The following is a 9,707-nucleotide window of genomic DNA, read 5'->3' on the forward strand; positions in this document are numbered from 1 at the left end:
AGGCTTTTTTGCAATGGCATGGGATAAATCCTGACTGTGATGGTGTGAAGGAAGTTAACTGTGATGGTGCTTTTTCAATCCTGAAACCAAGCCTGTATGGTGCCTGGGGCTTTTGTCATCATCGGTGACGGTGACAGTGAGGTGCTCCTATGCGCGGGTGGGGGAAAGGATTCTTGTTTGTTTTTTTTCAGTTTAAAGTTATAAGTTCCGTCACATCACATGTTGAACTTATAGATTGTACACAAAAGTTCAATGCTCCCCAGTGCAAGAAAACGAAATAAAGGGACGCTACAACAAGGCATGAGTACTTCAAGTTCCTGGAGACGTTCTAGGCCTTGTTTGTTCTTGAGGATTTTTTAAGTCCCTGTCACATCAAAAAAAAAATATTATTTTGAAATATCAAATAAAATTTGTTTATAAATTTCTTTTGACAGCTGAGTGGTAATTCGCGAGACGAATCTAATTAGCCTAATTAATTCATAATTTGCTACAATAATGCTACAGTAACCGTCCGCTACTCATGAATTAATATACCTTATTAGATTCGTCTCATAGTTTAGTCTCAAAATTCTGCAATTAGTTTTATAATTAATTTTTATTTAATACTTCTACATATTAATTTTTTTTATGTGACATAAACTAAAATTTAGCCTCTGAAATCAAACAACCTTTAGATGATCCTGCGATGATGATGACCGTCGGCATGTGCAGCGGAAGTGCGGAACGTCAGAGGAGCTCGCGGTCGACATTGTTGCCGTGGCACCTCTCGCTGGAGAGTTCACGGCGGCGCTGACGAGCCGCGCCGGCCTGGCACCAGCACGGCGGGCGGCGCCTGGGAACGCGGTGGCACCATGGCCGGCGCAGTGCTTGGCGTTCTGACATCTGACTTCAGCGGTGTCCGTGCCTGCGGCGACGGCGAGCAGCTTCACAGGCACGACGAGGAGGCTCGGCGTGTGCTCGCTGCCGCACGGCGATGTCACAGCACAGCACTACTCTTGAGGTGACTGGTGAGGAACACTAAAGATAGTTTTCGATCCGTGACAGCACGAACGGGAAAGATCATCTGAATGTTCAGAATCCAAAGGACGTATATTCAGTTTCAGTAGATCATCAGGGCACTGTCATGAAGGCAATAGTATCATGGAACGCCTTCTGATTTCAATTTCATTTCATTTCAAATTCAAAATTTTTATAAGATTGTTTTGGTTGGAGTGCGCCTAACCAGGGCAATAATGCAACACCCAAGCGACACATGAGAACTCCTGTGGCAAGCAACTGTTGCGATCTCTCCCCCACAATAAATAAATTTAATATCAAAGCGGGCACATGGCCCATATCAGATATTAAACTGATATCTTAGCCAAAAGGCCAAGAAGGGTATGAATTGCTTGGTTGGCTCGGCTCTTCTTTTGTTGCCCCTGTGCGAGCTTAGGCCGGGACTATACATCGCGCGTGCTACAAAATCACGATCCATCGCTTGAAGGACGTGCGCAGCGCCGCACGGCCCAAAGCACTCGGCCCAATAAATATTTGACATTCTGCATTGATTTGTCACACATAGTGGGTCTGTGCCATGCATGATTCCCTGACTTTCTAAGTCCCTAGGTGCTATATTATAATGCTTGGAAAACAGGTCTAGTGCACATGACCTCAAATAAAGCTGTTTGAGCAAACACATGCATCCGTAGGCATAAAAAGCAATCTTTCTTTGTGTTTTTCTTTTGTGTTGATTCACTTCATATTCACCTTTTACCATATTCTGGTTGATATTTTTTATTTCATTTTTATATTACTTATTTCACCATTATTTTTTATTTTCTTTTTTTATGGACTAAGCATATGAATGTTGTACATATAGTAATACTTAATATTTATTTTGTTATATTTTCTTATGGTTTACGGATTTATTTTTTATTTCATTCTTTATTTCTTTTTTTATTTATTTAAAGTTTCTTACATTTTTATTTAGTTTTCATTGACAGAGTCTATTGATAGACTTCTTCTCCTTTCCTTTTCTTTTCTTTTAGCCCTCCTAAATTTCTTTTTTTCTATATTCATTTTGTATTCTTATTTTTTTTCTTTTCATGTCCATGTCGACATTTTTAATTTTAACTCAATTTTTTTTCTTATTTGGAATATATTTCCTGTATATTATTTGATTTTATTTGTTGGTGGATGAATATGTTTTGTTCACTCTTATGAAATAATTATACATCGCATGTGTGATTTATGAAATAATTATACATCGCATGTACGATTTAATAAATTTTCTCCTTAGGTGTTCCTCTACATGATTGTACCATAGCCGATTTTTCATACAGACTCATTCGGTATGCAAATATGCTTATAATTCTTTATATAAAATTATTTATATGTGCGTAACTAATTTGTTCACAATGTCAAATTATTTGTTCCTACTATAGACTAAATTGTTCCGTAAAGTTGATCCATTTGTTCGCAATATTAATTTTCATTATCTATCCTATACAATCAAATGTTCGCGATCTGTAATATTTTGTTCGTTGCACACTATAATTTGTTCATTATGTTTAACTTTTTGTTCATAGAAAATGCTTATTTGTTCATATTCTTAAAATATTTGTTCCCAGAATCTAAAATTAATTATTTAATATTATAAAATAAACTTTAAAAAATATCGCGCAAACATAATCAAGTGTGGTCTTGTTTTGAAGATATTGTCATAAGAAAAATAATGGTGCAATCCAAATTTAATTTGAATATTCGATTTGATAGTTAAAAGTTTTTTTAGTTTCAGATTTAAATGGATGTAAGTGACGTTAGCATTAGTTTCAGATCTTGTCACTGCTTCTGTCTATCTCTGCATCATGCAGAAGTTGTCTCCTATTTAGCACCAATCAAACAATAAATGGGCCGGTCCAAACTAATATCACACAATAAATTACCGTACACTTCAGGTGACCGTTGGCGAAACCATCACCCGAACCGATGGATAATCGCGCCCGCAGGCGTAGCCCTGCTCTTGCCCCTCGATGTGGGACTATTATTACAAGTCTAAAACAGGCGTGTCTAGTGTGTTCCCTGACTCATTAAGCGGATTGGGCCTCTTAAACTGGATCCTAATGGGCCAGATTGAGATCCAAGCCTGGCAACTATTGTAAAATAGGAGGACCTCCCAGCCCACCTGGCGGAGTAGGCCGTACCTGTACGGCAAGAGGACCTAGAAAACCCATCTATCTTCATGTGCATGGTTTGATAGTCAAATTTTGCAATTGTGTTTTGTGTCCAATTTTACTATTTTTTCATATGAATATTCTCTCGGATCACCGGAGATGCTACGCTGCAACAACTAGGCTGTGGCCTGTGGGCAATTTCCCACTATTAACTGAATAATGACGGCAACAAACTTACATCATGGTTCAAAGGGATTAGACACCAGCACTGATAGCATATTATATTTTATTTACACTCGATGGTTATAGAAACCTTTGCGAAGTATGGATGGCTATTAGTAATAATAGGAACCGTGCTTAGCGATCCTTTTTTCCTGCTTTTGGAAAAGAAACTGCTGTCGTTTGTTGGCACACTGCTGTTTGGTAGCATTTCTAAGTAATCCATGGATAATACTATAATAATAAATGAGATTGTGTATTGTGTACATGTATTTCAATGCACGGTTCGGGGTCTAAAATAAAATTTTCTTCTTTAAAAGATAATCATGGTGCATATTTTAGGGTCTGTTTGGAGGGCTTATTTCAACTTCGGTCTAACCTATTCTGCGCAAATTTTAAGATAATAAATGTGAAGCTGTTGTGTAAATTTAGGCTAAAATGAACTAAAGTTGGGTTAAGCTAATTCTCAGCTTCGTTAGAGAAGCTGTTTTGGAAGAGGCTCTAAATGGACAGTTAGTTGTCACTGAGACGGTACAGTTTTCAGGCAAGATGGGCCCAAACGCCGAAGAGACAAGAAGCTTGGGCCGAGTTTCAGGCTCAAATAGCTTTATTTTAAGTTTTTTTTCCCCTCCAGGACCCAACAACGTGAGAGCTGGAAGGCGACACATCAAACTTTGTCTTAGGACACTTAAACGTCAAACTTTATTTAGAACACTGAATACTGAACACATACACATCAAGCATATTTTAGATTAAGATATTTGCTAAGCTTTAGATAAGGTCCTGAAACAAAGTGATCTTTCATGGTACACCCCTCCTTTTTTCTGCTCGGTATCCTTGTCTCCGCAACAAGCAAAAGCCGCACGCCTGGGCACACCAACCACTTCAACAGCAATCGACCTCAGCAAAGCAGCATCATCACCGGTCACCTTTGCATCATGCTGCCGGCCTCTCGCTTCATAATCACACCAATCATCAGTAATCTCCTTTGAAAAAAAATGCTTTGCCAGGACAATGGCCACCCTGCAAGCCTCTGCAACCACTGCCATTATACTACAAGACAGTACGAATCCCTTACCTTTTGCCTTGCAACTTCTGCCCAGCTGCATTCATGGAGTTAGAAATCACGAGTCTGATGCGCCATACCTTCGCAATGAGTTTGCAAGAAGCAAAGCCTTTTGGACTGGAATAATGGCCGGGGTCGCAGAGGCTTTCATTCAGATGGAGTACTCAACTGGACTCTATTATGGATCATGGAACAGTGCAATGGCAGGTGGAGTGCTCGAAGCCTCAAGTGTTTCAGATAGTATAATGCTCGGTTTGGAGACCGCAACAAGCAAGTCCGACGATGCCACAGCGCGTCCACTGATTCCTCCCTGGAAACCTGATGATTTGTGCAACGCCGGACTGCAGCCTGACCCTGACAGGGAATTCAGATCACTTTCAGGTACCATCGTCGTCAGGAATTAGAATCCGTTACGGAAAAAAAAACTCAGAATTGAATAGGCATGCAACCGTGCTGCACTGTTCCACCAGAAAATCTCCCCATTCCTCAAAATTTCAGTAGATATAAACTCTAAATTGATCTGAATCTCGCGGCAAGCAAGATCGACGATGCCGCACCGCATCCACAGCTTCCCACTGAAAACCTGACGGTTTGCTCGATGTCCAACTGCAGACTGACAGGGATGTCAGGCTATTTTACCACCATCACCGTCACAGGATTAAGGAATCAGAGTCTGGTACGCTTAAGGCCCCGTTTAGTTCCCAAAATTTTTCCTATCCATCACATCGAATCTTTCGACACATACATGAAGTATTAAATATAGTTGAAAAAAATAACTAATTACACAGTCTAACTGATTAGCACGAGATGAATCTTTTAAGCCTAATTAATTCATGATTGGACATTATTTATCAAGTAACAACAAAACGTGCTACAGTAATTTTTCGCCAGCTTTTTGCAAACTAAACGGGGCCTAAAAAGGGAATTAAATGGACAATGCGATCCCGGGAATTAGAACCCATTACGCGAGAACTTAGGATTGAATGAAGAACGCAACCGTCCCGCGCTCCCCCACCCTCAACGGTTTCAGTCATTCTCAGTGCTCTGCTTCCAGTGATCCGGCCAACCGGATGGCGCTGCGCCGCTACCGGAGGCGGCGGCGAGAAGGCGGCCGGCCCAAAAAGGGATCAGAGCGCATGAACGGGGGAAGGCTGGCAGCTGGGCAGCACACACGCGACGACCGCCCCTCGAAAGTCTGGATGGAGGATGGAATGGCAGCCTGACTGAGTGCAGGCAGCACCCACAAACGCAGAAACACAACCCTGCACTAGTGTGCTTCTGTTTCTCCGCTGTTCTGCATCAGCTTCATTTCCATCCGATCGTATCAACATCTGTCGGCTGTAGCAGGAATACACACTTCTACTGCAGCGAGGCAAGACTCGCGTAGTCATCCGTAACTACGCGGTAAAGGGCAGAGCAGCCGGGCCCCACGAGTCAGGCCCTTACCTCACCGGGCCAACGGCCCCGGTCCCGCTCCCCGCTCAGGGACGGGTCCGGAGACGCCACGTGTCCCTGAGGAAAGGAACCTCCGAGCTGACAGCCGAGGCCTCGGACCCCCGTAGGGGTCCGGGACCTCCCGCGTCCATCCGGACCCCCACGCGGTAGAACCAACATACCACTGGGGGGTCCGGAGCCGCCACGTGTCCTGAAGGCGCGGGCGCGAGTCTTCCGCTGGAAGACTCGTCCACCCACCGCATTCAATGCGGGTGGTTGAGGCGTGCTCTGCCGCCACGGCACACGGGGCAGCCTTTGTCAGGCCTCACTGTAGACCGCGTTTTACCGAGGTACTCAGTGCAGCCGCCTACGTAGCAGCCGCGTAGAGCCCGTCTGCCGCATTAATTGGATACGACGGCACGTCGCTTTTCCATCATGCCGCCTACGCCGCAAGCTACTCGGCCGTTCAGCTACGGGGCAGGCGACGCCGCTAGCTACGGCTGGCGCCGTTTCGACAAGACAGCGCCTGGACATGCTGAACGGGGGATTCCAGGAGCAGGCAAGGAAATCCAGGAGAGAGATCTTCTCCGCCTGCAACCACATAATGTATGAATAGTACGTTATTTTATACTGCACCGATTGGGCCCACCTGTTGGGGACCCAACGGCCATGTACGCGCTCCCCTTGAGATATAAAAGGGAGGCGCTCGCTGTACACAACAAGCTCTCCAGAGCACACACAGACGCACGCTGGACTCAGCACCAGTTCACCCAGACTCAGGCAATACAACACACAGTGCACGTAGGGTATTACGCTCCGGCGGCCCGAACCACTCTAAACCTGCTGTGTTCATCGTGTTCTTGAGCGAGATCGAACTAGCCCTAGCTAACCCCCGGGTGCTCACCCTCTGGGTTTAGGCGGGTGCATTCCGCCACCCGGCTGTGTTAGCCACACCACGACAACATCCATCACAAATAAAGATAACAAATCCATCTCCAAATCATGCCCCCACTTTTCAACACATAGTTCGATACGGAAACTGATAAAATTACATCTACTGGTCATCCCAGTCATGCATAGTTGAACACATAGTCCGATACAGAAACTGATAACATTACATCTACTAGCCATCCCAGTCATGCATAGTTCAACACATAGTTTGATACGGAAACTGATAAAATTACATCTACTGCCTACTAGGGCCACTGGAACCATCATCTCTGAAGCTCATCGCAGAGATCTTCTGTTTGTTGATGTAGTATTCACGAACCCACGGTGTCATCTTGTCGACATGCATGCTCATGACCTGTTCTTCCCGATCTTCCTTCTGGAGTTGGAGCATCTCTTGTTGTATTTGCACCTGCACTTTCTGAATTTGCAGCTGCTCTTCCTGTAGAGCTAGTTTGCGATCAGACCGAGAAGCTATGTCCTTGGCCTCCTTGTTGCTTGCGGCCTCAACCCGTTCTTCATAAGCGCTCCGGTCTATGGACATCTTTTGCAGCACTTCAAGGCAAGCTGAAGATGAGGAAGCGGTGCTGCTGCGTGCCTTCTTGCCCTTGTCCCTGCAACTGGCCTAGCAATTCGAGGAGGGAGCGTGGGATCTAAGTTTTCCTCAGCAGGTTGTACATGCGGATCTTCGTTGCTTGCAGACATGGAAGCGAGCCACTCGTTCCATTTCATCTCATTGCGTAAGATATACCAACAATGAATGAACTTGAAAGTGGTTCCGATAATACCCTCATACATCTGGATGGCGTCTTTGACCTGCACAAACAACCATGGATATTGCATAAAAAGTTAAGGCAAATAATGCATCTGCTGGAAGAACACATCGTCCTTTTTGGTTTGATCTATTTTTGTCAATTCATCTGGTAAGCTAAAACAATAAGACATGTTGTACAGATAGAAATTAAATGTAGCCCAACTATAATCTGAAAGGAATATGATTTATTGCTCCTTATTTTTTTTTATTTTGTGGTAATGTAGTCCAACAGATTAAGCACTTCTATACACTCCAAAGAACAGTTTCATTTTATGTAAAGAGTGTTGTTCCTTACCTTGTCATTTTCGCTCTCGCCACTCTGGTTTTTCCTTTCAATCTCATAGTAGAACCCACAAAATCTTGAAGTATCCTTCTGGATATCAGCCCATCTATGTTGCAGGGCAGAGTTGGACCTATCAATTTTACTGTGTTCATCGTAGTAAGCTTTTATCCTTGCCCAGTAAGATTGGATTGGCTGGTTGATTCCCCCAATAGGATCCTTGCTCACATTAATCCACGCCGAGCATAAAAAATCATCCTCCTTTGTTGCGAAGTTCTTTGTACGTTTGGCAAGGTATAAAATCGCGGGCTAAGACGTTTAGCGGAAGCTCTTCCAAAAAGCTAAGAGAGCTATAGCGAAAGCTATAGCGGAGCTATCCATTTAGCGGTTTGCAAAAAAAATATGCATAATGTGGCCAATAACATCAGTAGTGCAACCAATTTCAGCAAATTTTTCATAGCCATAAGTCCATAATACATATAAAATTAGAAGCATCATTGGTCTAACATTCTAAAATAGACTCAACACGTCTCTTGACTGCCTAACTGTGCCCGTGATGCTTTGTCTATGGTCCACCCTAGTTATATTGATTCTTTATTTCTTTTGGCTACATCTTTAGCGGAAGTAGCGGACATTTATTATCACTAAATCCTATAAAAAACCCCTATAGTGGACATAGCGGACAAATATTGTATAGCGTAGCGGGAGATCTCTTAAAAAGCTAATAGCGGACAATAACGAGCTATTAGCGGGCTATTTTGTACCTTGACGTTTGGCAGTACCCTTCCTGCGTCCTTTAGGAGCTCTAGGTTGTGCTGGCACGGCAGTGTTCATGTTTTGGGACCCCTAAAAAATGGAGACAAAAAAAATATATAGTCAGTGCTAACACATTCAACAATGATTTTCTAAATGACACTTCAAAAGGTACCATAATTTCAATGCCATACATCTGGAGGGAAGTTGTTAAGCTGCTGCTCGGTTGACATGTAGGGCTCACCTATGTCAATGCCATGGGTGTAATTCACCTCACCAATTGGCTGAGAAGCATTATCCATTCCTTGCCACAAGTTCTCCATTGAACCCTGCACATATGCATATCCTCTGTCAAAACTTGATATGGAGGAAAATACAGGACCGTGAAATATATTCATACAGAGGATATGCAATGGCTTATGCCTTGCCATTGTTGGTACAGACAACAATCAGCGCGGGTATTATATCATGTGCAGACATCTCTAAATAATTCATTCTTACTCTTTGTCCACGACCCACTCAAGCCAGTTGCAGAATGCAGACCCATGGTAGGGTTGATAGAATTCTACCGCATTCGATACTGGGATGGGAAGGAGGCAGCCAGCACAGCAAGCCATACCATGGAGCTACCCAAGCCATAGCCCGGGCCATGGCTGGGCGGCCAGAGGCCTGTATCCGCCCCTGGACATCGTTGTTCTTCCCCCGTGCCCCAAATCCCTGGATCTACGAATTTCCCACACCGGTGGAAATATAAACTGCCCTATGCACTTCATCCGCCTCCAGATCAAGCTCTATACCACTAATCCAGACCAGCGAGATCAAAGGACTCACCTTGCAATAGTTTGTCGTCGGAACCGGCGAAGAACGGACGCTCCCCGGTGAAGATGAGCCTTGGGATTCAGAGCGCCGTCCCCGCTTTAGGCTTCCTTGACATGCTCCTACGCCCCCCCCCCCCCCCCCCCCCCCCGCTGTGTCCTCTTGGATTTAGACTTGGACTCCAGGTCGGGGGCTCGGGGCGAGTCTTGGTCGGGGGAGACAACC

The 9,707-nt window shown here is 44.2% G+C and overlaps 2 long non-coding RNA genes and 1 pseudogene across 2 annotated transcripts; all 3 read right to left on the minus strand.

Annotated features, from left to right (window-relative positions):
- Positions 1–1,206: 1,206 nt before the first annotated feature.
- On the minus strand, positions 1,207–1,381 carry LOC120643278 (annotated as a pseudogene).
- Positions 1,382–4,054: 2,673 nt separating this feature from the next.
- On the minus strand, positions 4,055–4,600 carry LOC120643032. Its single transcript, XR_005662833.1, has 2 exons — positions 4,450–4,600; positions 4,055–4,326 (listed from the first exon to the last, which is right to left on the minus strand). It is a non-coding gene; the product is annotated as an uncharacterized LOC120643032 (long non-coding RNA).
- A 2,270-nt stretch (positions 4,601–6,870) lies between these two features.
- LOC120640999 lies at positions 6,871–9,614 on the minus strand. Its single transcript, XR_005662102.1, has 4 exons — positions 9,498–9,614; positions 8,861–8,995; positions 7,929–8,759; positions 6,871–7,635 (listed from the first exon to the last, which is right to left on the minus strand). It is a non-coding gene; the product is annotated as an uncharacterized LOC120640999 (long non-coding RNA).
- Between the last annotated feature and the right edge of the window lie 93 nt (positions 9,615–9,707).

The sequence above is a fragment of the Panicum virgatum genome, chromosome 7K (genome assembly GCF_016808335.1).
Source record: "Panicum virgatum strain AP13 chromosome 7K, P.virgatum_v5, whole genome shotgun sequence".
Taxonomy (NCBI): Eukaryota; Viridiplantae; Streptophyta; class Magnoliopsida; order Poales; family Poaceae; genus Panicum; species Panicum virgatum.